We start from the raw sequence: 18,133 nt of genomic DNA, 5'->3' as shown, positions 1-18,133 counted from the left end.
TGATAAAGTTAGTGTATGTGATTTTCACTCGGGGCATCTGGGTATTCTATGGGGGATTGTAGGCCGTTGTTAAAAGAGATAGAAATGCTTGTTGAAAATGGAATGTTAATACAAGAATTGGTGGAACAATGGATGACTAACTCGAGTGGGGCATTAAAACACAATATGTAGCATCCGATCGAGTCAAGTGCCACTGTGTTAGATGAGAAATGGGGCATCCTAATTAGGAAGAAATCATTTCATCCATCATGAAGCTTTATTCCATTTTACAGTATCTTGTTTTAACTTGTTTTTGTCCTTTCTCAGCTTTCTTGTAAGGATATTTAAATAAACTTACGCTACTTTAAAGATGGTGAGCATTGAATCAAATTTGCAATCTTGCAATTCTTTTAATTTCAATTGAATTAAAACTCTTTAAATAATTAAAATTATGGATCTTTGACAAAGTGACAAGATTGAAAACTAATAAAACAAGGACCCTTGACCTTACCCCAGAAGATACACTCGAACACCATACCATTCTCTTACAGGGACCAATATAGCATTCTCCTCTCATGATGAAATGATCAAGAGGCTTGGTATTCATGTATAGGAGTGGGAAACATGGGGCATCTCTTGTGTATGACATTGAAAAACTGACTATACTACACTTCTGTTGAGTATGTTCAATGATGATCCTAATCTTCACAAATGGAATGGTGGAGTCGATGAATTTAGTATAGGTCAATTGTTTGGGAATTAAACTCTAAATATGAGATTGTCTGACCATCAAGGACACATACACTATAATAGGTTCTTCTCAATGAGCTTAAGAATTTCTAAATCTAAATACTCAAAAGGTTAATAAATTATTATTATATATTTTACAATAAAGTTAAGCTATTCCACTAAAGCAATTGGTCATACAGGAAACTCAAAAGCCATGGCTTTATGAATAGATTTCATTCAAACCATGACATTTTTCGGGTACTCGGTAGTTTGGTGTTTGCTCCACTACAATTGTCAAGTCGAAGACTTTGTGATGAGATGAACCCTCCAGCTAGCCAGATAAAGGCGATTATAATATCTATATACAATAAAGTTGAATTTAACTACCAAACAATGAAAAATTAAATTAAATTTATCTAATACGAGTTTCAGTAAAATAGACTAAGGGAGTTGATGAACACATGTTGTAGATGCTAGTTTTGTTCGTGGATCGCATTAAAATTTCATTTGGGTTTTAGTTATTTAGGAATATTTATATTATTAATTTAAAAAAATATGTCATTTCGATTATAATATATAAATATATATATAAATAATTAGATCATATATATATATAATATTTCATTATACGCTAATTAAATATTTTTATATGTTACAGGCCTATTGCAATTACAACTAACCCATGCCCAGTCAAAGCAAGCCCAAACAAACAGTCCAGTAGCCCAACCCGGATGCTATAGCCCATTTGAAAAAAAACTCTAAACTGTCACACCCTAATTTAGGGGTTAAGTTTTAGAAATTATAAAATCTGGAATTTAAGTGGTATTTGGAAGAAATTGATATTAAAGTGTAAAATTGCAAAGTTGGCAGACCATTTTAGGATGTACAGGAAATTTAGGGACCCAATCCTGAATTTACCTATTTTTCTTATATGTTGAAAAATAAATACCCCTCCCCCGTGCAATCAATTTTCCTAGATTGCTTTTCTCCAAATTTCTTCCCCCGTCGACCCCCTTTTGTAGCTCCGATTCTCCACCGTCCGGCCACCGTTCATTGACCCGAAACAACCAATAGACTCACCATTGAACGAAGAACAAAACCCAACCTCTATTCCGTCATGAATCGGAGTCGTTCGTTGTAAAACTCAACCAGAAGTTTTTTCGGTTTTAACTCGATCACCGTTGGTTTTATATCGATTCCGATCGATCCGGCCACCCGTTCATCAAACCTCCTACACCATCGGACTCACCATCACCGTGCGCTCAAAACCCGATAGAAATCGTCTCGTCATTGTTTCTCCATCGTCGTCGCTGTCGGATAAGTTGGTACATTTTAAAATTCTACAATATGTTATTTTTTGATGAAAAATAACACTTGCACGAGACTCGAGGTCTTAATCTACAAATATAGAAAATTTCACTCTAAATCTATGACCAGAGCTACCGTACGCACCGACCCCTGAAAGTGGGTGTCGTCTGCCAGTAGGAAATGTGTTGAACCGGTCTGAACCAGCTGGATCGGTTCGAGCTGAGTCGAGTCGTCTAGAGCAAACCATTTACTGTTGACCGCTATTGATCTCCTGAACTCAGTCATCCGAAATATTTCTCTGAACTGAAATCTTACTGTCTGTTACTACCTGAGATATCAGTGGGACCTCAGCTTAGCCTAAAAATTTGTAGATGTTTGAACCAATAAGGAAACATATGCTTATCTGTTATCTGCATGTTCTTCAGCATCATTTGTTAGTTTTGTATTACTAAGGTTCCCGAAGTTCACTCTGTTACTCACTATTTCATGTTAAAAGAATCGTACTAGTGCAGCTATCGACATAAGTAAGGGAGTTTTTCCGACGTTGCTGGCAGAGTATGGTACATGTGATTAGGGGGCATATAGGTTATATTTTGTTTTATAAACGAGTCTAAAAATATTTTTTATTTCTGATTGTTGGTAAACTTTACTTTTGGATTTATAAATGATTTTATGAGTTTACATGTTTTAATAAAAGTTTTAAATTTTCTACTATTTTTACGGTGGGTCGCTCCAGTGGCCCTAATGTGACACTCCAGATCGAATCAGGTTACCCACATCGATCTGAGGGGGTTATATTTAGTGGTATCAGAGCTTAGGTTGAGTCGAGTTTTCTGGATAGACCGGCCGGTCCAATTTCAAAAGATGTACAATCAGTACATACCCCTAGACTACAATCGTACCTCTCTGAGCCGGAACTCCAAGGTTGAGTCCCTCTCTATAACGAGCTAACATAAGTTTTATATCTGTTAGGGATCTACCATTGAAAAAAGGAATACCAGTAACATCTGTCTAAATTCTACGAAATACCTCACGAGTAAGTGAGAGTTACTTATCCGAGAAATTCTGACCTGACTTCGGAAATGAAATTTGGATATGTTACAGCTCTATGAACCTATTCTCGTAACCAAGGCTGAATTGATTCTATAAAGGTAAATCTGTTCTAATTCTTTTATTGGAATGAGGGAGAGTTCTGATGAGAATGTATACTCAACTGGTTAAGGATTAGTGGAGGATTCTTTTAAGGATGGGAGAATTATCACACCCAAATTTAGGGGATAAGTTTTAAAAATTATAAAATATTAAATTTAAGTGGTATTTGGAAGAAATTAAGGATTAAAGTGTAAAATTATAAAGTTGGAAGACCATTTTAGGAAGTATAGGAAATTCAGGGACCCAATCCTGAATTTACCCAATTTTCTTCTATGTTAAAATTATATTCCGCTCCCCCGTGCAATCAATTTTCCCATATTGTTTTTCTCCAAATTTCCTCCCCCGTCGACCCTCTTTTATAGCTCTGATTCTCTACCGTTCGACCACTATTCGTTGATCCAAAACCACCAATAGACTCACCATTGAACAGATTATAAAGTTGGAAGACCATTTTAGGAAGTATAGGAAATTCCGGGACCCAATCCTGAATTTACCCAATTTTCTCTATGTTAAAATTATATTCCGCTCCCCCGTGCAATCAATTTTCCCATATGTTTTTCTCCAAATTTCCTCCCCCGTCGACCCTCTTTTATAGCTCTGATTCTCTACCGTTCGACCACTATTCGTTGATCCAAAACCACCAATAGACTCACCATTGAACAGAGAACAAAACCCAACCTCTATTCCATCGTGAATCGGTGTCGTTCACCATAAAACTCAACCGAAAGTTTCTTTGGTTTTAACTCGATTTCCATTGGTTTTTCATCGATTCTGGTCGATCCGGCCACCCGTTCATCACACCTCCTACACCATCGGACTCACCATCACTATGTGCTAAAAACCTGACCGAAATCTTCTCGTAGTTGGTTGCCCGCGTCGTCACTCGTCGGTCACCGTTGGATAAGTTGATACGTTTTAAAATTCTACAATTCATTATGTTTTGAAGAAAAATAACACTTGCACAAGGTTCCCAAGGTCTCGATCTACAAATATGGAAAATTTCACACCGAACCAACTACTGGAGCAGCCGCACTCGCCACACGCGCCGGCCCCTGAAAGTGGGCGTCATCTGCCATCAAGAAATGTGTTGAACCGATCTGAACTGGTTGGACTGGTCTGATCCGAGCTGAGCTAAGTCGAGCCGTCTTGACCGAGTCGTTTACTGTTGACCACCATTTACCGTTTACTGACCATTGACTGTTGGTTTTGACCAAAAAGTTAAAATTTTTGAAAAGTCATATTTTATGTTTTTCGATGTCATGAGTCTGATTCCCAAGTCTGTTTCGCCAAATTCGAACCCGGTAAGATGTTTTTCACTGATTAATCACCCAATTCGATCTGTTTTCGCAATTAAGCTCCGTTTTGATGAAATGTATGTTATTATGTATTTGAGGAATTATTAGAAGTTGAATTAAAGATTGAGGGCGTTCAAATAGAATTTAAATAGTCGATCAGTATGGCATGAAAATCGAGATAATACATTACTATCTTTTCATGTTTTATGGAATATGTTGGTATTGGTAAATGCATGAATAAGAAAATGTTTGATCTCATATGTATAGTTAGGTAATTCCTACGCGTGATACGAATACGGTAAAAAGTCGGTAACTAAATAATATTCTGATGGCTTGTACAAGAAATTAGAAGTTTGAAAAGGAATAATTTCAAGTTAAGAGATTATTCAAAAAAAGCACTTAAGTCTAGGATCTCTAAATTCTATTTATCCTTGTTAAGAGTTTCAATACCGAAGTTACCTGGTTAAGGAATTATGATAATACCCTTACAGAGTAAAACGAAATATGGATGACTATGATAATAGAGACGATCTGAGAACTCATACCTTGATTCACGAGAACCTTGGAATCATCGAATTAAATTTCGGATCTATATTGGAATTATAGAAAAACCTTAAAGTGTAAAATGACCAAATTGCCCCTAAAGTGTATAGTGGCCTAAAGTACCTCTAAACCCTAGAATTTCTAATACCCATAACTCTGAAATAAATTGAATGGAAGTATTGTACGTATCTGAATAGTTGAAACGATCGAATTACTCTAGAAACTCTAAAGTGACCGGGATATAATTGACTAATACATGAACTTAGCAACTTCAATGATTGAGGATTAAGTAAATGATTTGGATAAGTCTGAAAAGTATGATGAACTTACATGATGTACTATCCTCATGGGTTATGAACCATAAATCAAGTAAGTCAATATTTCCTGATACAGTTGAAACGTGGAAATGAAATAAAGACCTATAGAATATATGTTTGTCTCCTTAAGATATATTCAGCGATGATTCTAAAGATGATATATGAACAAGAATTGTTGGTATTAAATAGTGAATACACTGGAAGGGCAATGAATTGACCATTTGACAGGCATCAATTTTGGGAGTTGTTCAGCTCGAGTTGTTTGATAATACGATAGATCAACAAAAATTACAAGTGCCCTAAATATTCGTTTCTCCCTTATCAGCCGAAATGTCTACGATCATATATTAAACACAAGTAACTCAGATGCAAAGGATTTTGAATACCCCATGTAGTTCAATTGGACTAAAATCTTGTTAATTCAATACATACCCCTGAATACCCCATGTGGCTTAATAGGACTGAAATCCTGTTAATTCAATACAAACTCCTGAATACCCCTGATTGTTGGGTAACAAAATCAGTCTCAGTAAATCTGAATATAAAATTATTTTCTATGAAGGTTCCTGAACAATTTCCTGATGCACATGAATAATAGTGTGATTCTAAAGTATCAACCTTAAATGTCAGATTAGATTGATTAGCAATTGATTTCCTTCAATAGGACCTCATTCCTGGAATCTGATCAAATTACATCAGTTTCGTGTTATCCATTTTGATAACTATCAAGTGTCACTGAGAAATACTTGGATATCCTAGTGTTTTCCACATGTACTACATGACGGTTTTATATGTTTTAAATGATTTTTATCGAAATTATTGATTTATTGGTTTATGAACCATGGCAACATGTTATATGTTTTCCTATTACGGTTTTTGCCAAAAAATATGAATTATTCATGATTTATGACATCATGGAATCTACTGTTTTATGATCTATGGTTACTTGAAATATGTTATTGGGTTTCATGTTTTCAGTGGAAAATATGATTCTAATAAATCACATACTGAATATTTTTATGAGACAACACCTAATTTTCTGAATAAAATTTATTTTGATATCTTATTTACCACATATTTCTGATATGATTTCTGGTTATAGTATTTTTGTACATGATTTCTAAAAATGGTACATTTTCATATTTTAATGGATTAATTATTGTTTTCACTCCAATACATACATGTTTATTATTTTCATTGGGGTATGATTAGAGGAAATATTTCAGGCTCTTCTGCTATGTGCAAGGTTAAGTCCTTATCGTTACCGCAGGCTCCGTTACTGTGTACAAAGGTAAGACCTTACAGTTCCCCAGGATCCTTTGATGTGTGTAAGGGTAACCCTTGTTGTTTCCAGGTTCCTTTGCTATGTACAAGGGTAAGCCTTACAGTTTCTTAGGGTCCTTTGCTGTGTGCAAGGGTAAGCCTTATAGTTTCTAAGGTTCCTTTATTGTGTCTAAGGGTAAGCCTTACAATTTCTGAGGTTTCTTTGTTGTGTGGAAGGGTAAGCCTTACAGTTCCCCAGATTCCTTTGTTGTGTCCAAGGGTAAGCCTTACAGTTTCCCAAGTTCCTTTGTTGTGTGCAAGGGTAAGCCTTACAGTTTCCGAGGTTCCTTTGCTGTGTGCAAGGGTAAGCCTTACAGTTCCCCAGGTTCCTTTGTTATATGCAAGGGTAAGCCTTACAGTTTCTCAGGTTTCTTTGTTGTGTGCAAGGGTATGCCTTACAGTTTCCCAGGTTCCTTTGTTGTGTGTAAGGGTAAGCCTTATAGTTTTCCAGGTTCCTTTGTTGTGTGTAAGGGTAAGCCTTACAGTTTCCCAGGTTCCTTTGTTATGTGCAAGGGTAAGCCTTACAGTTCCCCAGGTTCCTTTGCTGTGTGCAAGGGTAAGCCTTACAGTTTCCCAGGTTCGTTTGTTGTGTGCAAGGGTAAGCCTTACAGTTTCCCCATGTTCCTTTGATGTGTGCAAAGGTAAGCCTTACAATTTCCTCAGGCTCCTTTGCTATGTGCAAGGGTAAGACCTTACTGTTCCCCAGGCCCTTTTGCTATGTGCAAGGGTAAGACCTTACCGTTTTTGGATGCTCCTATGCTTTGTGCACAGGGTAAATATGTTTTAAACTACTACTGTTTTAAAAAGATATGTATATTTTCACTGGTTTTACAGGAACACACTAAATAACCTATTCTAATCTCCTGAACTCAGTCATCCGAAATATTTCTCTGAACTAAAATCTTGCTGTCTGTTACTACCTGAGATATCAGTAGGACCTCAGCTTAGCCTAAAAATCTGTAGATGTCTGAACCAATAAGGAAACATATACTTATATGTTATCTGCATGTTCTTCAGCATCATCTGTTATTTCTGTATGACTAAGGTTCCCACAGCTCACTCTGTTACTCACTATTTCAGGTTAAAAGAATCGTACCAGTGCATCTATCGACATAAGTAATGGAGTTATTCTGAAGTTGCTGGCAGAGTATGGTACATGTGATTAGGGGGTATGTAGGTTATATTTTGTTTTATATTACAATCTGAAAATCTGTTTTATTTCTGAATATTGGTAAAGTTTACTTTTGTATTTATAAATGATTTTATGAGTTTATATATTTTAATAAAAGTTTAAAATTTTCTCTTATTTTACGGTGGGTCGCTCCGGTCGCCATAACGTGATACTCCAGATCGGATCGGGTTACCCGTATCGATCTGAGGGGGTTACATTTAGTGGTATCAGAGCTTAGGTTGAGTCGAGTTTTCTAGATATATCGGCCGAGCCAATTTTAAAACATGACTGATCAATACATACCCCTAGACTATAATCGTACCTCTCTGAGCCAAAAATCCAAGGTCGAGTCCCTATCTATAACGAGCTAACATAAGTTTTCTATCCCTTAGGGCTCTACAGTTGCAAAAAGGAATACCAGTAACGTCTGTCTAAATTCTGTGAAATACCTCATGAGTATGTGAAAGTTACTTATCCGAGAAATTCTGACCTGACTCCGAAAATAAAATTTGCATATGTTACAGCTCTATGACCCTATTATAGTAACCAAGGCTGAATTGATTACATAAGGATAAATCTGTTCTGATTGTTTTATCGGAATGAGGGAGAGTTCTGATAAGAATGTATACTCAACTGGTTAAGGATTAGTAGATGATCCATACTTCTGTAAAAGCTACTTGAAGATATGAAAGAAATTATGAAAACCTCATTTCTGTATTTCTGTGACTTGAATAAATTTTGAGGACGAAATTCTTTTAAGGATGGGAGAATTATCACACCCCAATTTAGGGGATAAGTTTTAAAAATTATAAATATTGAATTTAAGTTGTATTTGGAAGAAATTGAGGATTAAAGTGTAAAATCGTAAAGTTGGCATACCATTTTAGGAAGTACAAGAAATTTAGGGACCTAATCCTGAATTTACCCATTTTTCTTATATGTTGAAAAATAAATTCCCTCCCCCATGCAATCAATTTTCCCATATTGCTTTTCTCCAAATTTTCTCCCCCGTCGACCCTCTTTTATAGCTCCAATTCTCCACCGTCCGACCACCGTTCGTTGATCTGAAACCACCAACAGACTCACTATTGAACGAAGAAAAAAACTCGACCTCTATTCTGTCGTGAATCAGCGTCGTTCACCGTAAAACTCAACCGAAAGTTTCTTTGGTTTTAACTCAATTGTCATTGGTGTTTCGTTGATCCCGATCGATCCGACCACCTGTTCATCACACCTCCTACACCATCGAACTCACCATCACTGTACGCTCAAAACCCGATCGAAATTGTCTCGTTGTTGTTGCTTCGTCGTCGTCACTCGCCGGTCACCGTTAGATAAGTTGATACGTTTTAAAATTCTACAATTCATTATGTTTTGATGAAAAATAACACTTGCATGAGACTCTCGAGGTCTCGATCCACAAATCTAGAAAATTTCACGTCGAACCGACGATTGGAGCCGCCGTACGCGTCGACCCCTGAAAGTGGTCGTCGTCTTCCAGTAGGAAATGTGTTGAACCGATCTGAATCGATTGGACCGGTCCGAGCCGAGCTGAGACGAGCCATCCGGACCGAGCCGTTTACTGTTGACCGCCATTGACCATTGACTGACCATTCACCAACGACTTTGACCAAAAAGTCAAAATTTTCGAAAAGTCAAAATTTTTGAAAAGTCATATTTTACGTTTTTTGACATCCTGACTCCGATTCCGGAGTCTATTTTCCAAATTTGAACCCGGTAAGATGTTTTTCACTGATTAATCACCCAATTCGACCCGTTTTCACAATTAAGCTCTTTTTTTAATGAAATTTATGTTGTTACGTATTTGAGGAATTATTGGAAGTTGAATTAAAGATCGAGGGCGTTCGAATTGAATTTAAATGGTCGATTAGTATGGCATAAAAATCGAGGTAATACATTACTACCTTTTCAAGTTTTATGTAACATGTTGGTATTGGTAAATGCATGAATAAGAAAATGTTTGATCTCATCTGTGTAGTTAGGTAATTCCTACACGCGATACCAATACGGTAAAAAGTCGGTAATTGAATAAAATTATGATGGCATGTACAAGAAATTATAAGTTTGATAAGGAATAATTTCAAGTTCAGAGATTATTCGGAAAAGCACTTAACTATAGATCTCTAAGTTCTATTTATCATTATTAAGAGTTTCAATACCAAAGTTACCTAGTTAAGGAATTATTATAATACCCTTACAGAGTAAAACGGAATATGGATGACTATGATAATAGAGACAACCTGCGAACTCATACCTTGATTCACGGGAACCTTGGAATCATCAAATTAAATTTCGGATATATATTAGAATTATAGAAATACCCTAAAGTGTAAAATAACCAAATGCCTCTAAAGTGTAAAGTGGCCTTACCTCTAAACCCTGGAATTTCTAATACTCACAGCTCTGAAATGAAATGAATATAAGTACTGTACGTATCTGAATAGTTGAAACGATCGAATTACTCTGTAAACTCTGAAGTGACCGGGATATACTTGACTAATAAATGAACTTAGTAACTTCAATGATTGAGGATTAAGTAAATGATTTGGATAAGTCTGGAAACTCTGATGAACTTACATGATGTACCATCCCTATGGGTTATGAATCATAAATCAAGTAAGTCAATATTTCCTGATACAGTTAAAACGTGGAATTGAAATAAAGACCTATGAAATATATATTTGTCTCCTTAAGATTATTCAGAGATGATTCTAAAGATGATAGCTGAACAAGAATTGTTGGTATTAAAGAGTGAATACATTCGAAGGGCAATCAATTGACCATTTGACATGCATCAGTTTTGGGAGTTGTTCAGCTTGAGTTGTTCGATAATCCGATAGATCAACACAAATTATAAGCGCCCTAAATCTTCGTTTCTCCCTTATTAGCTCAAATAACTATGGTCATAAATTAAACACAAGTAACTCAGATGCAAAGGATTCTGAATACTCCATGTTGTTCAATTGGACTAAAATCATGTTAATTCAATACACACCCCTGAATACCACATGTGGTTCAATTGGACTAAAATCATGTTAATTCAATACATACTCCTGAATACCCTGATTGTTGGGTAACATAAACACTCTCAGTAAATCTGAATATAGAATTATTTTCTATAAAGGTTCCTGAACACTTTCTTGATGCACATGAATCATAGTGTGATTATAAAGTATCAACCTTAAATGTAAAATTAGATTAGTTAGCAATTGATTCCCTTCAATAGGACCTCGTTCCTGGAATCCGATCAAATTACATTAGTTTCGTGTTATCCATTCTGATAACTATCAGGTGTCTCTGAGAAATAGTTGGATATCCTAGTGTGTTCCACATGTACTACATGACGATTTTATAAGTTTTTAAATGAGTTTCATCAAAATTATTGATTTATTGGTTTATGGAGCATGGCAACATGTTATATGTTTTTCGATTACGGATTTCTCCAAAAAATATGAATTATTCATGATTTACGACAATATGAAATCTATTGGTTTTATGATATATGGTTACCTGAAATATATTATCTGGTTTCTTGTTTTCACTGGAAAATATGATTATGATATATCACTAACTGAATATTTTTATGAGACAATACCCGATGTTCTGAATAAAGTTTATTTTGATATATAATTTATCACATATTTCTGATATAGTTTCTGGTTACAGTATTTTTGTACCTGATTTCTAAATATAGTACATTTTTATATTTTAATAGATTAATTATTGTTTCACTCCAATACTTACATGTTTATTATTGTCATTGGGGGTATGATTGGAGGAAATATTTCAGGCTCCTCTGATATGTGAAAGGGTAAGTCTTTACCGTTACCGCAGGCTCCTTTGCTGTGTGCAAGGGTAAGACCTTACAGTTCCCCAGGTTCCTTTACTGTGTGCAAGGGGAAGCCTTACAGTTTCCCAGGTTCCTTTGTAGTGTGCAAGGGTAAGGCTTATAGTTTTACAGGTTCCTTTATTGTGTGTAAGGATAAGACCTTACAGTTCCCCATGTTCATTTGTTGTTTGCAAGGGGAAGCCTTACAATTTCCCAAGTTCCTTTGCTGTGTGCAAGGGTAAGCCTTACAGTTTCCCAGGTTCTTTTGTTGTGTGCAAGGGTAATCCTTACAGTTTCCCAGGTCCCTTTGTTGTGTGCAAGGGTAAGCCTTACAGTTCCCCAGTTCTTTTGCTGTGTGCAAGGGTAAGCCTTACAGTTTCCCAGGTTCATTTGTTTTGTGCAAGGGTAAACCTTATAGTTTCCCAGGTTCCTTTGTTGTGTGCAAGGGTAAGTGTTACAATTCCCCAGGTTCATTTGATGTGTGCATGGGTAAGCCTTACAGTTTCCCAGATTCATTTGCTGTGTGCAAGGGTAAGCCTTACAGTTTCCCAGGTTCCTTTGCTGTTTGCAAGGGTAAGCCTTATAGTTTCCCAGGTTCCTTTGTTGTATGCAAGGGTAAGCCTTACAGTTTCCTAAGTTTCTTTGCTGTGTGCATGGGTAAGCCTTAGAGTTCCCCATGTTCCTGTACTATGTGCAAGGGTAAGCTTTACAGTTTCCCAGGTTCCTTTGTTGTGTGCAAGGGTAAGCCTTACAGTTTTCCCAGGTTCCTTTGTTGTGTGCAAAGGTAAGCCTTACAGTTTCCCCAGGCTTATTTGCTATTTGCAAAGGTAAGACCTTACCGTTTCCCAGGCTTTTTTGCTATATGCAAGGGTAAGTCCTTACCGTTTTTGCATGCTCCTCTGCTTTGTGCACATGGTAAATATGTTTTAAATTGCTACTGTTTTAAAAAAGATATGTATCTTTTCACTAGTTTTGTGTGAACACAATAGATAACCTATTCTGATCTCTTGAACTCAATCATTCGAAATATTTCTTTGAACTGAAATCTTATTGTCTGTTACTACCTAAGATATCAGTGGGACCTCAGCTTAGCCTAAAAATCTGTAGATGTCTGAACCAATAAGGAAACATATGATTATATGTTATTTGCATGTTCTTCAGCATCATCTGGTAGTTTTGTATTACTGAGCTTCCCAAAGCTCACTCTGTTACTTACTATTTCAGGTTAAAAGAATCGTACCAGTGCAGCTATCGACATCAATAAGGGAGTTCTTCCGGCGTTGCTGGTAGAGTATGGTACATGTGATTAGGGGTCGTGTAGGTTATATTTTGTTTTATATACGAGTTTGAAAATATTTTTTATTTCTGAATATTGGTAAAGTTTACTTTTGTATTTATAAATGATTTTATGAGTTTACATGTTTTAATAAAAGTTTTAAATTTTTCGCTATTTTTACGGTGGGTCGGGTCACTCCAGTGGCCCTAATGTGACACTCCAGATCAGATCAGGTTACCCGCATCGGCCTCGACCGTCGGATAAAGAACGAATTCAATGACCCATATTAGACTTGATCTAGGGTTCGTTTACCCTGGAATATCAATGACGTCGCCATTGTGCTACAGCCGTTGGATACAATATGTGATCCAACAATCTACATTAATTCAGAGGGCTAGTTGTTTGTTGTCCAAACGAGAGATGTATGTCACATGCACCATCAACAGCATGACAGAGTCCTTCTCTCCTGCTCCGCCAAGTTCTTACACACTAGTAGAGCCTCTTCAACATTGCATGCAAACAAAAGGCCAACAAAACATTAAAAGGAAAGGAAAAAAAATAAAAATGAGGATATACATATCCATCAGCGGAGGAATCATCAGCAAGTAGAGAGAGCATTGATCAACAAAAAAAGGGAGAATATCAGCAGTAAAGAAAAAAATGAGAGCATTCATCAACATAGAAAAAACCAGAAAAAAATGTAAACGGGGACCCTCTTAGTTTTTTGAAAGCAATGTAACAGGGGTCTTCCACATTCTCTTCGAAAGCAATAGAATTTTTTGAGGTATTATCCATCTCTTTTTCGATTTCTAGTGTGTGGTGTGTGTGTTTATTTTTCCGAAATAAAACATAAATTAGAGTTAAAGGGTCAAGTGGGTTTACCTGAGAAGATTTGACTTCCTTCGAGGGTCTACAATATTTAACCGAGGCATCTGTCACTGATGATTGATGAAATCTTTGCATGGGGTCTGTTTGGTCCTTCCATGACCATCGAGGTACCCATTTATTGGGTTAGAATTCTCATTTCATGGTCTTTGCAAAAAATAAAAGATAAGGATATAGCAAATCGGAAGAGAAATCCCGATGACCGGAGAAGGGGTAGTCCGAAAGAAATATCTTAGATCTACTCCATTCTCGAGAGATTTTGATGAAAACGAACTAAGACCAAGACAGAGGGGTCAAAGAGGATTGTAAAAAAGGTGACCTTCCTTATTTTTCATGATCAGAAACGGTGGCCGACGCCGTCGTCTATGGCGACTGGCCAGGGAAAATGAAAAAGACACTTAGAACATTTTAGAGCTTTTGTGAAAAAGGGTTTGATTAAGTAAATTTTTAATGACAAAATAAATCTTATTTGTTTTAAAATGAGTTTTATAGTCCTGTAAAAATAGTCATTAAGGACCTACGTTTTTAAGGGAACAAAAGTAAATCACTTTCGTCATCCCTTTTTTTTTTCTTCTTTTTTTGTCCTATTTTCATTTATTTTTCTTTTGTTTTTGTTTTGTAGTTTTTCATCGATTTCGTTTTAGTTCTCTTAGGTGGTGTTTGTTTTTGAAGAGGTAAAAGGTATGAAGTCTGCGGACCATATCTGCAGACATTTGCAGCAGAAGAGGTGGACTAAAAGTTTGCAGTCTGCAAGAAGAAGACTGTTTGTTTTTTAACGTCTGCAGACTGCTAAAATTAACTGAAATATAAAATAAACTGATTTTTAAACTTAAAAGAGTTTTGCAATACTGAAATTTAAATAATTTTAGTTTTATAATACTGAAATTTAAATAATCCATACAACTATAATAATAAATTTTTTAAAATAAATCAATTCATATTTTAAAATAAATCAATTCATATTTTAAAATAAATCAATCCATATTATAAAATAAATCAATCCATATTTTAAAATAAATCAATCCATATTTTAAAATAAATTTTTTCATATTTTAAAATAAATCAATCCATATTTTAAAATAAATTTTTCCATATTTTAAAATAAATCCATTCATATTTTAAAATAAATCCATCCATATTTTAAAATAAATTAATCCATATTTTAAAATAAATCAATCCATATTTTAAAATAAATCAATCTATATTTTAAAATAAATCAATCCATATTTTAAAATAAATTTTTCCATATTTTAAAATAAATCAATTCATATTTTAAAATAATTTTTTCATATTTTAAAATAAATCAATTCATATTTTAAAATAAATCAATCCATATTTTAAAATAAATCAATCCATATTTTAAAATAAATCAATCCATATTTTAAAATAGATTTTAAAATAGATTTTAATGATTTTAATTTTCCCGCAGACCTTTGAAGACATAAAACCATGTCTGCACCAAGAAGAGCTCGCGCAGACGTTTAAAGAGATTCTGTCTTCTAAAAAACAAACAGTCTGCGAAGCCCAATGCCTGCGCGTAGTCTGCGCGGCGTAGACATAAGAGCTTTGCAGACCTTACACAGTAAAAACAAACACCACCTTAGAGTCTTCAGTGTTCACTTGACAAAATTCTTACTTGAGTCCTAAAACTCTATTTTTACTTTGATCTTGATCCCTATTTTATTTTATTATTCGATTTAGCACTATTCTTTCATTTATTTAACTTCTTATTGCATTTACATTTATTTCTTTCCTTTTTCATTGGTCTGCCGTTTAATTTATTTATATCCTTGTATTTTTTACAGTTCAACGCTCATTTAATTCGGACTTAAAGTTTGATTGATTGTGTGTAAATTACTTGATTATTTTCTACTTTTGTTTAGCGGTAGTTATTGCTGTTAATTTAATAATCCCGTGGTTTTTGCCTTAATTTTAAGATGATCATGCGTCGAATTAGCACGATTAACCGTTTATTTACTTTAATCGTTCCATTCCATTTATTCAAGCATGTATATATGTTAATTAATGCTATAATAATAAAGTTTCATATTAAATATGATTGTATTCGTGCTAGGTATTGGCGTGTTTTCCATTATAGATACATTAAACCTTTTTTTTATTTATGGTGATAGCTTTATTGTTTTCCATTATAATGTATACCTAAATATATCAATAGAAGGTTAGCATGTGAAGGTTATTAAATTATTGATTTTGATTATATTTTGTTGGTTCGTAAGTGTGGTTATTTGTCATGCATAAGCATGTAATTTATCTTGAAAGGCATATGGGCATGTGAATGAATTACCTCTAAATGACATAACATCACTTTTGCACGAGATGTATGATATCCTCAAGAGCATAACTCGACTCAAATAATTACACAATTGGATTAAGTGTAATACCCTTTTAATTTAAAATTGTTTTGAGGGGCTTGTCTTAACTTATTAGAGAGCCGCTTTTGACAATTTTAAATTAAAAGTGTATCCCATCATCGACACCAAAAAAATTGATTTTTCATTTAAAATTTGGGAACGAAAGAAAAAGAAATGTTCCGTTATTTAAATTTTTCGATAAAATATTGTTAGAACTTATCTAAGATTTGGTCTCGATGTTTTTAAATAATTAAATATTTTTTATCTTTCTAAAAAGGCTTGGTAATTTTAATTTAATCTATTTTAGTGCATTTGAATATTATAATGGAATTATAATATTTCTTTATTTCAATTGGAATAGGAATTGATTACCCCGAGTTATGAGGAATTTGTTTCTTCTCGATAGGAAAAAATTTAATATTATTAGATTTCATTGTAAAATTCATATTTTGTTGTTTTATGGGATCATAAACCAAATTAAAGTTGAATTTGTAAATTTCATTGCAAAGACATTAATTAATCGATTAGGTACCAATTTAGGGCGTTGTGGGGGTGCTAATCCTTCCCCATGCGTAACCGAGTCCTGAACTCGATTTTTGGTAACGCATACTTCAACTTGTTGTTTTGATTAAAATTAATTTTTATTTAAAATGCAAAACGTTTTGGGTGCCTAATCACACCTTAATCAAAGATTGGTGGCGACTCCTTGAACCATAAGTTTTTCTATTTTTAAAAGGAATTCCAATTTTTTTGAAACGAGAGATTTCCTAAATCATATTGCTTTTTAATTAAAAATTAATCAAAAGAGATAAATTAAAAAAATAGTGTGTTTTTAAAATCTCACTTTAAGAAAAAATCGTTTCGACAGCTTGGCGACTCCGCTGGGGACCTTTTTTCAGAGAGTCAGGTCGATAGTCGATTAATTAATTGTCTTTGCAATTGAAATTTATAAATTCGTTCTAATTTGGTATTTGATCCCTTGTATTGTTTTAATATTTTTGTTTGTAATTTGTTTAACCACTAAATAGTTGTACTGATCTGTTTGTTAATGGTTTCAGATTAATTGTGTGTTTTAAAGGGATTTGGGAATTGATTTGAGTGTTTTGTGTTTGTGTGTTTTTCGCTTTTCCTCACACACTGCATAGTTGCATTATCATGACATGAGCTAAAACCCCTCTCTGTCCGATTTAAGTAGTAGTGAGAAACTACTCCCTCGTGTGGTTTTCACCTCCGCGTGGGATAGTGGATCACTCTTAGAGCTCACATCTTATGGTCCTCGTTATGGTATTCACCTTCACATGGACATAAGGAGGTGTGTTCCCTCGAATTGAACTCGATCCCTAAAATCCTATGATCAGCCAAGATTGAGGGTTCGACAACCCAATAGGACACCTGCAAGGACAATTGGAGAACCTATTACTCTAGAGCCAAACCCAGTATATAGTGAACCTAGAACCCGAACTTAGGTAGATCCTAACCCAAATCTTAAGAGTCTCGTGTGAGGGTACACAAGGAAAAGCTTTTTGAGTCATTTAATTTAGCTTTTCAATTAAATGTATGCGAACTAGAAATCATGCTTTTAGGTTTACTTTTCTCGAATAAGCATGCAAATTAGATATTATGCGGTTAGGATTTTTTGTGAATGACAAAGCATGTGGGTGGATATCATGTTAGGTAGGATCTACTAAAGCATGATTGGGTAGCCATCATGTGAGGGTAGGTGTTATTTAATGTTTATGGTACTTATTATCTTATTGTTTATCTTATGTGCACTAACTCATTTTTGTTCTATGTCTATTTTATTTTGATTTTATTGCATTTGCATCTTCATGTCATCCAAATGTGTTAATTCACAATTGATTGACTTATAAGAAGGCTGGCATAATGAGACAAGAAATTATTAACCATGTAGTCCAAAATCAGGAGCTTCCAA

This window comes from Hibiscus syriacus, unplaced genomic scaffold, assembly GCF_006381635.1.
Source record: "Hibiscus syriacus cultivar Baekdansim isolate YM2019G1 unplaced genomic scaffold, ASM638163v2 tig00111837_pilon, whole genome shotgun sequence".
Classification (NCBI taxonomy): Eukaryota; Viridiplantae; Streptophyta; class Magnoliopsida; order Malvales; family Malvaceae; genus Hibiscus; species Hibiscus syriacus.
The sequence above is the reverse complement of the archived record's forward strand: the minus strand, read 5'-3'. Positions refer to the sequence as shown.